At 42.4% G+C, this 11,802-nt stretch overlaps 1 pseudogene across 2 annotated transcripts in view; it reads right to left on the minus strand.

The window, feature by feature from the left end:
- Positions 1 to 238: 238 nt before the first annotated feature.
- Positions 239 to 11,802, minus strand: part of LOC110291266 — a 14,717-nt pseudogene continuing 3,153 nt past the window's right edge. The window contains exons 1-2 of one of the 2 annotated variants that reach the window (XR_002377545.2): positions 7,426 to 7,482; positions 913 to 2,798 (exon numbers count right to left, since the gene is read on the minus strand). The product of XR_002377545.2 is annotated as an snRNA-activating protein complex subunit 5 pseudogene, transcript variant X1 (transcript). Of the gene's footprint in view, positions 2,799 to 7,425; positions 7,483 to 11,802 lie in introns of those variants that run through there. The other variant, XR_003836168.1, reaches the window with a different exon arrangement.

Raw genomic sequence — 11,802 nt, forward strand, 5'->3', positions numbered from 1 at the left:
GGTACTACACAGAGGTCTAATCTTGGATGCTGTCCCAGCTTCCTCTTACTTAAAATGCATCAGGTCTCTATAACCTTCAGGCTCAAGACTTGAATCCATAAAGTGGCAGACAACCCTCTGCTGATGACCGATCCAGCAGCCTCTTATATATCCTCTAACTCTCTGATTTCAAGTATTCTCCAGAGATCCCAAGCCCACTGCATTACCACATCCCCAAAGTCCAGTTGATTCCCCAGCTTTGAAATCCTGACCCCCTGGGATGCCCACCACCACTCTTTCCACAAGGCAAAGTGCAGTATCTCTCTCATTGTTCCATTATACATGGCTCTCCTGAGGCTCCTTCCCTGATCATCTCCTCTGAACTCCTTCTAGGACGCATCCCTGTGGACAGTCGTCTCTGTGTCAGTTGTAGGTGGTGTGTGCACAGCTGAACTGTATCATTTCTTGAGTGTTTGTTTCCTACTTGTGTCCCAGACTCAGGCAGGATCCAACGCAATGCATTAAAGATAAGACCAACCCCAGCTCTGCCACTTACAGTGGTGCTCAGGCAAGGCATTAACTCTGTGTGGCTTAGTTTTATTATTTATAAAATATCAATAACAGCTCCTGCCTGCCCCTTAAAGTTATCAGATTAATGTATATAAAGTTCTGTGAGCAGGAGTTGTTTCTAGGAAATGTTATCTCTAAGAATCACTCCAGTTGCCAGCCATGTCCTGTTAGGGCACCATGTCTTAGCCTTGTCAGTTTCCCAGGTCCAGCACAGTACCTGGTCTAGAATGTATGTGGAATAATGTGTATTTAAAGGAAGAATGGTTTTATACTTGTTTTGTTGGTTGCTTTGCTTGGTAACTGCCCCCCCCCCAACCCCAGTCTCTCTGGCTTCCCTTTTTTTTATTTTTTATTTTTTATTTTTATTTTTGCAGCTTGCTATTTAATCCCTTTTCTCGTGTGCTGGGATTGAGATGTGCTGGGCCTCTATGCCATTATAACTGTTCTCTTCAGACAGGTCTCTGAGTGAATCAGAACTCACTGGTTTGGCTAGACGGGCTGGCCAGTGTGCTTCTGGGATCTGTTGTTCTTCCTATCCCCAGTGCTGGGGTTACAGGCATGTGACACTCTATGTTTTTATACAGATTCTGGGGCTCCAAACTCAGGTCTTCATATTTGAATGTAGATACTTTATGGGCTGAGCCTCTTCCATTCATAAGTTTATCTTTCACATAGGCCCTGCAAGATGACTTTGAAGAGATGAAGCACCTGAGACTTAGTTTGTATAACTACCCTGCCCTTGATCCCCCTTTACGAATCAGATTCTTCCTCCTCCTCTTCCTCCTCCTCTTCTTCCATAGGGCTCCTTGTACTCAGCTTCAGTGTAGTCTGATTTATTGTCACTTCATTGTCTACATGTAGGGACATATCACATAACTGTTCAGGTGCAGGCTGAGAAGACGGTGTCTCAGTCCTTCCTCGAAAATTTATCATGGATTGAAGGGCTAATTCTTCAACCTTGAGGTGGTTCAGTAGGTCGTGCAGAGCCGCCTTTAGACGCAGCAGGGTTTCCTCCTCCTTGCGGAGCTCCTGCAGTCGACTCAACATCCCCCCTGGCTTCCCTTTCTGAGATCCCTTACACTGAAGCTTTCTTTCTGTGGCAACTGTCACTGACCCTTCACATATTAAACAGCAGTGTGTGAGACAGGCTGAATAGTGAAGATGCTCCCGATAACAGCACGCATTCCTTCTGCAGGACACTGGCATTGAATAAAACCACACTACTCAGCTGGCCACGAGCATGATGCACAATTTTTTTGAGGGGGGAGGGGGTCAAGAAATTTTGGTGATCTATGGAAAATGAGAAGCCCACAGCCAGAACACTGTCACAGAAGCTATGAGAGATGTAGGCTGTATGTGCCACGTGTGCTCAATTCTGCAGCAGGAAGAAAGCAAGTGTACATAGGCCTTGTTCCTTGTTGTCTGCTGCAACTGCAGCTACTATCTGGTTACTGCTTGGATGAGCCTTCTGCACAGCTCTCAGGTGTCCTGTCGTGACACCTCTGAGAGCGAGAGCCTATTTTGGTTCTCTGCATGCAGAAGAATGTTTTTACTCATAACTCAGTACAACGGCCTGGTCAGGGTCCAACGTCACCTCTTAGGTCACCCCCGTGTGTGCTGAGCACAGTGATTGTGAGCTTCTTGACTCTCACATGCACAAACTCACCACAAACACCTGTCATCTCTTTCCTGACCATGCCTGGTGATTTCCAACATTCATTTTTTTGTAGGTATGATGTGCTTTGACTTTTTTTAATTCTACTTCATTGTAGTCTTTTCCAGGCTATTTTCAAAATAAGTGTGTTATTAGTCACCCAATGATTGCACAACCCACTAGTAGATCTTGCCACTCAGCTGTAAACACAGTCCTCATTAGCCAGAAATACTTTATGAAGACCTGTGGTTCTTGAAGGTGGCTGGCTAGGGTGGAACCCATGTTTTGGATTTTGGTTTGGTTTGGTTTTTCAGTGGTTGAAATGTCTGCCTCCCTTGAATTCTGTCAAAAGGGTTCTGTGTGGACCTGTGATCTCGGGGATGTGAAGACAGTCAGCTGTGCTTCCTCCTCTGTAGATGGTATTACTGTGGACCTGTGATCTCAGGGACATGAAGACAGTCAGCGGTGCTTCCTCCTCTGTAGATGGTATTACACTTCCCTTATACAGTGCTATCAGTATTCAGAACTGAAGTTACTGTCTTGAGCTGTGCCAGATCACACACAGAGCAAAGATGATTGAGGGAAAGTATTCCAGCTGTGAGAGAAAAAAAATAACTTCCATTAGCAAGTAAATCCATGACAAGCAGAGGAAGCTACCACTCCCCTACGTAGTAAGTGACCTTTGCGGTTAGATTGGCTTTAAAATTATACAAGGGAAGAGTGAATCTTTATAAAAACTACTCCCCAAGGGATCCAGGCTTCAAACTTGTTGTACATCTTGTACAGCGTTCAAGTGGAATGCCTTGATATTACTTTCATTTTACATTTTGCATCTTCAGCTTGAGATTTCAGAATAAGAATTAAAAAAGAAAAAACAGAGCAAGAAAACTGTAAATCTCGGCAGGTGCCTGGAGAAAGAGGATGGAGAGAAGGAGAGAAACCCTCTGTTTCTGATTTAGGCCTGGTTGTCCACAAGCAACAGACAGCAAACCCGTGGCCGGGAGGGAGGAAGGGAGCTTTAGAGAAAAAGTGGAGAAGTCCAGAGTATCAGATGAAGCAGCTGGCCAACATCTGAAACAAAGACACAAAAAACAAAATCAGCTCAGGAACCATAGCAGAAGAGAGCATACAGACTGTAAGAGCTGGAGGAGCAGGAGGTGTGCTGTGAGATTATGTCTCCTAGAAGCTACACCTATGGATGCAGGGTCACCAACATGACTGCCTAAGCAGGACCTGAGCAATGCAGACACCAACAGATAACAGACATGTACACAAGTATGGGAGAAAGCTCATAGGGCCTCAACCCTACACAAAGAGCTACAGGCAACTAAGGAATGTTGAAAGCAGGAGAAATGGCCTCCTGGAAAATTAACCAATTGGTTATCTAATGTTAAGTGGTCAGCCATGAAATCACATATACACAAGTAAAGTTATATAGACTAAGCAGGCTATATTTTATATATTTAGGAATATATGTGATATATACACATGTATCAACAATTAAAGAAAAAAGGGAAAGGGGGTACAGGAAAGGAGTTAGACAGAGGAAGGGGAATGATGTAATTATGTTTTAATTTCAAGAAATAGAAAAAATATATAATTTTTAAGGGTTAGTCACCTTTTTTTTTTTGAGTCAGAAAGGTAAATACACCTAAGAGAACACCAAGAAGGCTCTGAGATGACTTGCAGGGGCACAGTTTCTGGGAGAGAAAAGTACATTATTGTACTGGCCAGTTTTTATGTCAACTTGACAGGAGCTTGAGTTATCAGAGAGAAGGGTGCCTCAACTGAGAAAATATCTTCAGAAGATCTGGCTCTAGGACATTTCCTTAATTAGTAATTGATGGGGGGGGGGGTTCAGCCTTTCATGAGTGGTACCATGCCTGGGTTGATGGTTCTGGGTTCTACAAGAAAGAAGACTAAGCAAGTCATGATGAGCAAATCAGTAAGAAGCACCCTCCATGACCTCTACATCACTTCCTGCCTCCAGGCTCTTGTCCTTTTTGAGTTCTCGTCCTGACTTCCTCCAATGATGAACTGAAATATGAATGAGCAAGCCAAACACTAACCCTAACTTTAACCCCCAACTTGTTTTTGGTCATGATGTTTCATCACAGCAATAGAAGCCTTAACTGGGCCAATTATCTAAAGGAATATTTATTCCTCCTATCCTTGGTCAGGTGACTGACCTGCCCAATGGAGTCCCATAAATGATGTTTATGGTACACAATTGTCTCCTCTCAGAGGTAGATTTTGTTCTTTTGACCAAGAGGAAATAGCTTTCTTTTAATGGGCCTCCACTGCTAAAGTAACACTGTGTCAATTAAAATTTTACAACTTGCAAGAGATATGAAACTTCACAATGGTAATCAAAATAAAGTCAAGGAATTATAAGAAACATAGGTGAAGAAGCCATCAAAAAGAAATTGCAGAAAACTAACAGCAAATGACAAGCTGGGTCCTTCAGTACATGGAATGGAATGTGAAAATAAGTAGATAATTCCTCCAACTCTCATAAAAATATTGACCAAATTTCTGGTCATGCTGCATAATTTAGAAGGGTGCCATTACATATCATGATTACTTTGTTTGCTCGATTATTCAGCTTACCCCTCACTTTCAGACTGGTGATCTATGAATGTAAGGAGCTAAGGTTAAAGTTTAGTGTGAGGGTGGGTCTGTCTTACAGATCTCTCTGTCTCTGTCTCTGTCTCTGTCTCTCTGTCTCTTTGCCTCTCTCCCCCTCCCCTTCTCTCCTCCAGCTCTCACTCTCCCTCTTCTCCAAGGCCTGCAAGGTCAGTCCCCACTGCTCTCAGCACTACTGGAAGGCAGCAGGTGCTTGTTCCCATCGGGTGAGTAAGTAAAAAAGCTGAAAACACAAAGTCTCTATGTGTGCTGTGTGTAACACCTCACTGTGTGTTTGCTATCTAGTTGATAGCTATCAAAGTTTGACTTACGCAAAAGCATTCACGTGAGAAAAACAAATAATCCAGAGATTTCAAAGCATCACTAGAATTTCAGGAACATTAAGTAATCCTTCCTGCAATAGTTCAAAGTAATTCTGTTGCTGTTTTGTTCTGCAAAGATCTGCGTTGGGCAGCTGAAACAGATACCACTCTGCTTTACACAGGAAAAACCACAGTTGCCAGGTTCTGGCCACTGAAGTACACTTAGGTACAGAATACCAACCAACCCCAGGCATTCCAATAAAGATGTTTTCCTACCATCTATCTGGCATTAATGTAAATTGTCACCATTATGTCATATAACATATTCTTTTGCCTCTAATTACCTATGAAAATAAGAGATACCAGCTTAGAACAGCTTACCTAAGTTTCCCCAAGTCTCTGGCAAACTCATTCCCAAACCAACAGCTCTGTTGTATAGAGAGCCTTCACAGCTTTCATTATACTGGGCATTGATTAAAGTTCAAGGCTGAATGAATGTCTTTATGGATAGTAGAATTGAGGCCACAGTGGTAGTTTTCAGAGTATAGCAGGATATACATCAATTAGAAGTACTGGTTACCTTAGGGACTAGATTTCAAAGTGGTGCATTTATTTTGTGGGTTTCCCTCTATATATATTCTTCCTGAAGATGCTATACAATGAAATGAACAAAAAACATGCTACATGGAAAGGAAAAGAGCAGCTATGATGTTCAGGAACTGAAGGCCCACTGTGTTTTGTTTCCACTGCCCATTTAACAGAGATGGAAACAATTATAACCTTCCAGGCAAGAGGGACAGGATTCTTTGTGCCTCTCCTTTTGGCTATCAGACTATGAAGATAATGAACCCCAGGAATTGGTATTTTCCCCCAGAAATCTCATGCTGGGAACCTGGTGTCAGCCAGAGGGGGCACTTGTCTACCAGAAAGAGAGGTCACACAATTCTGATGACTTGTCAGACTACTTTTCAGAAGAGACATGAGAACAGAGACAAAGACAGGAGGAGCTACATCTTTGCCCTGACTGTTAGGCATGCTGCTTACCCTCTGTTTAAACACAGACCTCATGATGAAACCCTAAAAATGGACTTGGGGAGGTGGGGTTACTAGATTTCTTTTCTGGTTTTCTTCTAAATGAGACCATTGAATAAATCTCTTTTCTCAGCTTTTCACTATTAGTTGTATTTTGAATTGACATATTGAGGAAGTACCTGAGCCTAGCTCTTCAGACCTACCAGGGCATGGCCCTGGACCTTACTACTCTGGTAACACTCTGAATTGGTTAGCTGAAACTGCTACTGCTACTGCTACAGAGTTCAAAGCCAGCTCAAAATAACACACCAGCTCTTCTTGACCATTGACATCATGAGTTTGTACTGATGCTAATGTTTAACACAGTAGCAGATAGGATCTTCCCCAAGGCACTGAGAGTGTGCACTATAGGGCATGTATTTTATGTACTGTTAAAGTCCAACAAAACAAATATTTTTCCACTAGCTCAAGTCTGAAAATAAGCAACTGAAACAGAAATTTTAGAAATTAATCCACCATTTCTGTGAATTTCAGACTGTAATAGCTAATCCTCCTTGTCAACGTGACTATATCTGGAATAAACTACAATCCAGAATTTGAGGACTTGCCTGTGATCCATATCTTGAGACTGGAAGACACAGATTTCTGACCTGGGATCTTGTCATGGAGATCCTGAGGCATAGTGGCAATGAAAAGTTTAGGCTCGGGAAAGGTAGTACACACCTTTAATCCCAGTAGACTATGGCAAGGAAATCTCTGAGTTCAAGGTCAGCCTGGGACAAAACAAGTCCCAGATCCAAGCAATCTGGGCCACACCTTCCACTGGAGAATTACATAAGGACATTGGAAGAAGGAAGATTTACTCTTCATTTGCTAGCATTTACTTGCCAACACATCTATTGGAACTTATTTCTACAGAATACCAGCTGAAGCATTGACCTACCAAACATCTACATCACCTGGCTTTGGAGAAATGTCTCTATCAGACATGATCTGTGTAGTAAATATTTTGTGTATTTTGTGTATTTTTGTGAGCTTTTCCTGCTTTGTCCAAGTTCTTACCCTCTTCTCTCTCCTCTCTGGACCTTTTCCATCCTGTGTTTTTAAAGATTGTTCAACTCTGGTGCATGTACTTAAGGGACTATTTGATGTGAGGCTGGTGCCACCTAACCCTTATGACATCTGTGTTCCTGCGTGAGAACTGTGCTGAATGGTTAATGCTACAAGAACTCTCAAGAACACCTGGTCTGACTCAGTATCTTCACAGACGATGTAAAGGTTGAACAATGTGCTCTCAATTCGTAAGTAGGTGATGCTGGAGAACATTCTGAAATAAAACAGAAAAGAGTATCTTTAAAATTATTTTTTTATTTAGTGTTTTTGTGTGTGCATTCAGGTACTTGCGTGTGGTCATAAAAGAGTAAAGGTAAGATGACAACTCTCTCCTGAGAGTTCTTTCCTGACAACTTGTGAGATCTGTGTATCAAACTCAGACTATTAGGCCTGCCCCAAAGTGCCATCAACAAGTAATTTCACCATTAAAATGAACCTGACCTTTAGGTTCTTTAGTGTATCAGGACATCAAGGTGTGAGGGGCAAAGGGTTCAATTGGCCGTAATAACCTAGAATCTTTGTGTGGATTTTTATTCAAATCTAGCACTAATTTGTTTGCTTAGGATGGGTCCTAATGTTCATTTTGCTTCACTTAGAAGATTATGGATCCTGGTTAAATTTTCCTGTGCTAATAGATTATAAATGAGCTCCTGGTGTCTGACCCTGTTCAATATTCTGCTTTCTCCCTCTGTGGCCTGTCACCATGTGACTTCAGAAACTGAACACAGGCACAGTTAAAACAAGGTACTAGTCAGGTATGATTGTATTTTAGATGCAGGCTCTGGCTGTACAGTGGGTTGCTATCTGCTCTACTCCAGTCTAATGAACACACCACAGCTCTTCAGAACCAATGCTCTAATCCAAAATTCCTGCCTAAGGTTAGGAAGGAACTGAGGGCTAGGTCAAGACAAGAAATAAGAAGTGCTCTCAGGAGCCCAGGACTCTCTTGGCAAACTCCAGCCTGGAGGAAAATGTAGTTCTCAAGCAAATTTATACATATCTTCCTGAGTTCTGTATAATACTCAAATGTTCTCGCATAATTTCAAGCAAATCCTCGTTGAAGTTTCATGGATTAGGGTTTATTTTGAAACTGTGAGTTATCTGTGGATTTTAAAATTACTGAGTTGGGTTAACTTTTGTTTGTTTAAGAAAGGGGAGAAAGAAATAGCCTAAACTTCAAGTTGTTGGTGTTGAAATTCTGAACAGTATAAATCAAGACAAGGGGATATCCCACAGGCTCTGCCAGAGTAACAGTAGATGTGTGGGGATGAAGGATTCAAAGGTCACCACAAGGCAGAGCGATGAGATACAGTTTTCTTATGAAACTCGAATTACTCCTTTTTATGGTAGCTCTTGCCAGGCTGAAGAGAAGAACAGCCCCTCCTCCACACTGATGATGCATCAGGAAGCTATTCTTCTGCCTTCAGAAAAATCAACTTGTGGAATAGCACAGAAGACAGAATATAAAGCTGACCTGCCCCCAGAGCTTTGAAGAACTCAGACATGCTGGACAGAGCAGGTGAGGTGGCAGTATGACATGCCTTACTCTTAGTCCAGAGGTCAAACACTTCCCCTGTTGGATTGCCATGTTTCAGTCATCAGGCTGAAGTCTCAGCCCCACAACTGGGAATGGGAACTTCCTACCAAGAGCTTCATGCCAGGACTCTACAAAAACAGACTCATGTGGAGCTGCCCAACTGAAAGGGCTCTACCCAGCATAGATGACAGCTTCCTATGACTGCACAGATAGAGCCCCTCAACCAACCTCCCCAGACTATATGTTCAAGTCCCTCCCCTAGACACTCCTCCTCATTGCAATTAGGGCCCAAGTACATACAAATGACTGGGGCAAGGAGTGGGGGGCCAGTTAGACACACTCAGGTGAGGGTCTACCCCCTTCCTTCTCTGAGGGAATGCCAACAATCCTTAGACTTACTCCTGAAGGCTTCTTGAAACCAACAGTTTGCACTGAGGATAACACTTTTCAAGACTAGGAGTATGGGAGTATGTGTGTGCATGCCCGTATTACACAAACATCATGATGTTTGTACAAATGTCCATTGTATAAACATCATGAGCAAAGGACATTTGCACAAATTAACAAGGCTACAACAACAACATTAAGTACTATACATATTTTATGGAGTTACTAACACATAATGTGGGCCATCAATGAGCAATATATCATCATGTAGCAATAACTGGATAGGCATATATATATATATATATATATATATATATATATATATATATATATATAAGGGCTACATTAGAATACTCATGCATATGTGCATGAAGGAACCATGGGTGGTCGGAGCATGGCAAACATGGCTCTGGCAGACTTTGCTCTTCTCCCACATTACCTCTGTCTTCTTAAAAACTGATTATATTACTAAAGCTAGCCCCCAAGGTCTATTTCCTTATTTGGTCACTTCTGACTCCTGAGGCTGACTATAAAGGTCTAGTCAGAAGTAGACTAGATCAAAGTATTAAAGCTAACAATCAAAAGCTCCTTTGTCTCACTTATTTGTCCACGAGCCTTGTCTGTCTCCTCTCTACCCAGAGACACTGCTGTGTCCTTTCCCCTCTATCTTGTTCCCTTCCCCTTTTCCCTTGTTTTCTGATCTCCTGTCTTTGTCTCTTATTTCCTGCTCCTTGTCCCTCTAGGGCAAATACATGTCCTTTGTGCTAAGAACTTGATCTTCCAGGTCTTGAAGGTCTTGAGCATACTGGTCCCTACACATCTGCCTGCATGTCTGTACATGCATTGTCACTAGAGTAGATGCAGATTTTAATTATACAGTTAACATGGTGTTAGCAAAACTTTACAGAGTGTCTTCCTTTACTCTTCTTTCCTTCCTTTTTTTGTTTTTGAGATAGTCTCCCTGTATAATCAAGACCCAAAGGCTTCATAATTATTATGCCTTTTAAAAGAAATAAATTTCAAGATGGGCATGGTGCACACTTTTAATCCCAGCACTCAGGAAGCAGAGGCAGGCAAATCTCTGTGAGTTTGAGACCACCCCAATCTGTAGAGTTAGTTCCAAGACTGACAGGGCTACATAGAGAGACCTTGTATCAGAGACAGAGACAGACAGACAGACAGACACAGAGAGAGAGAGAGAGAGAGAGAGAGAGAGAGAGAGAGAGAGAGAGAGAGAGAGAGAGATCAAAAATTGTTGTGGTTTTGATATAAACTACAAAGTCTCATGTACAGAAGATTTGGTCCCATCAAATGAGTTAATCCTTTATTCATAATTTAATGGTCCTTATTAGGCAGTAGACCAAGTTCAAGGAAGCTGGGTGTACTCTAAAGAGATACATCCTATATACATTGCACTAGATCCCCTCACTCTTCCTCCCTCCCTTCCTCCCTCCCTCTCACTTCCTCCTATTCCTGCCTACCACGAGTTTAGTACTCTCCTCCCGAATATGCTCCCACCAAGGTAATTTTTTTTCTAACCTCAATCCTAAAACAGCAAGACCCATACAACCCTGTACTGAACACTCTGAAGCCAATGTAAATCTTTCCTCCTTCATTACTTCTCTTTGGTTTTCATGGCAAGGAAAGTCCTACTAACACAGCTCTTTGCTGTAACCCTCTGTGCTGAGAAATGAAGCCAACAGTGGGTGAGGACAGCATTGGCAAGCCCTCTGTTCCAGACTGTGCAACCAGCTAATTAGGCCTTTGTGCTTTAACTAGAACAACAAATAGCACAGAGGTCAAATTATGACCTTTAGATATTGACATGTTCATCCTAAAACAAAACTGTTCTGCTCTGTCAACCCTGAGGTAAATTGATGCACACACTCTGCAGGGGAGCAACTGGTACTCCCCCCACCCAGAGCTACTGCAGGCATGGAGGACCCTGGAGCAGAAGCTGACATCTAGCACAATGAAAAATGTTCATCTCTTCAATCTCACCCTTCAGAGAAGGAAATAGGACAGTAAGAAAAGCTGACTCATGAATTCTCCCTGTCTTCTTTCTTCCTAGAGAAACCACAGGGGATTTCCTCTGTTTATGGAATTCTGAGGCCATGATTTGCCTGCCAGCTTAAGTTACAAGACTAATGCTGGTGATAAATATTTGAGGAACACAGACATCTCCACATCAGAGTCAATTGTGTTGTATTCATATGGAAGTTCAGAAATGTTTTAAAGACAAATGTAAGGAGGATGCATCATTCTGGAAATAGCAATCCTACAGTAGAATGGTATCAGTATGAGGCTGAAGAGAGCCACTGGACAGGACTACTGCCTTTTATTCAACATTATGGTGTCCTCTGTGAATCTAGAACAGTTTCTATCAGGTGACACAGGAGACTGCCCTTTATTAGTCTCAGCTCTGTGTGCTTTTGGTGGTAGCTTGCATAAGCACTCCATTTTGATTCTGAGAATGCCCATACTTCCACAATTAATTTTGAGGCCTGTCCCTTCCTTCCTTCCTTCCTTCCTTCCTTCCTTCCTTCCTTCCTTCCTTCCTTCCTCCCTCCCTCCCTCCCTCC

Source organism: Mus caroli, chromosome 3, assembly GCF_900094665.2.
Source record: "Mus caroli chromosome 3, CAROLI_EIJ_v1.1, whole genome shotgun sequence".
Taxonomy (NCBI): Eukaryota; Metazoa; Chordata; class Mammalia; order Rodentia; family Muridae; genus Mus; species Mus caroli.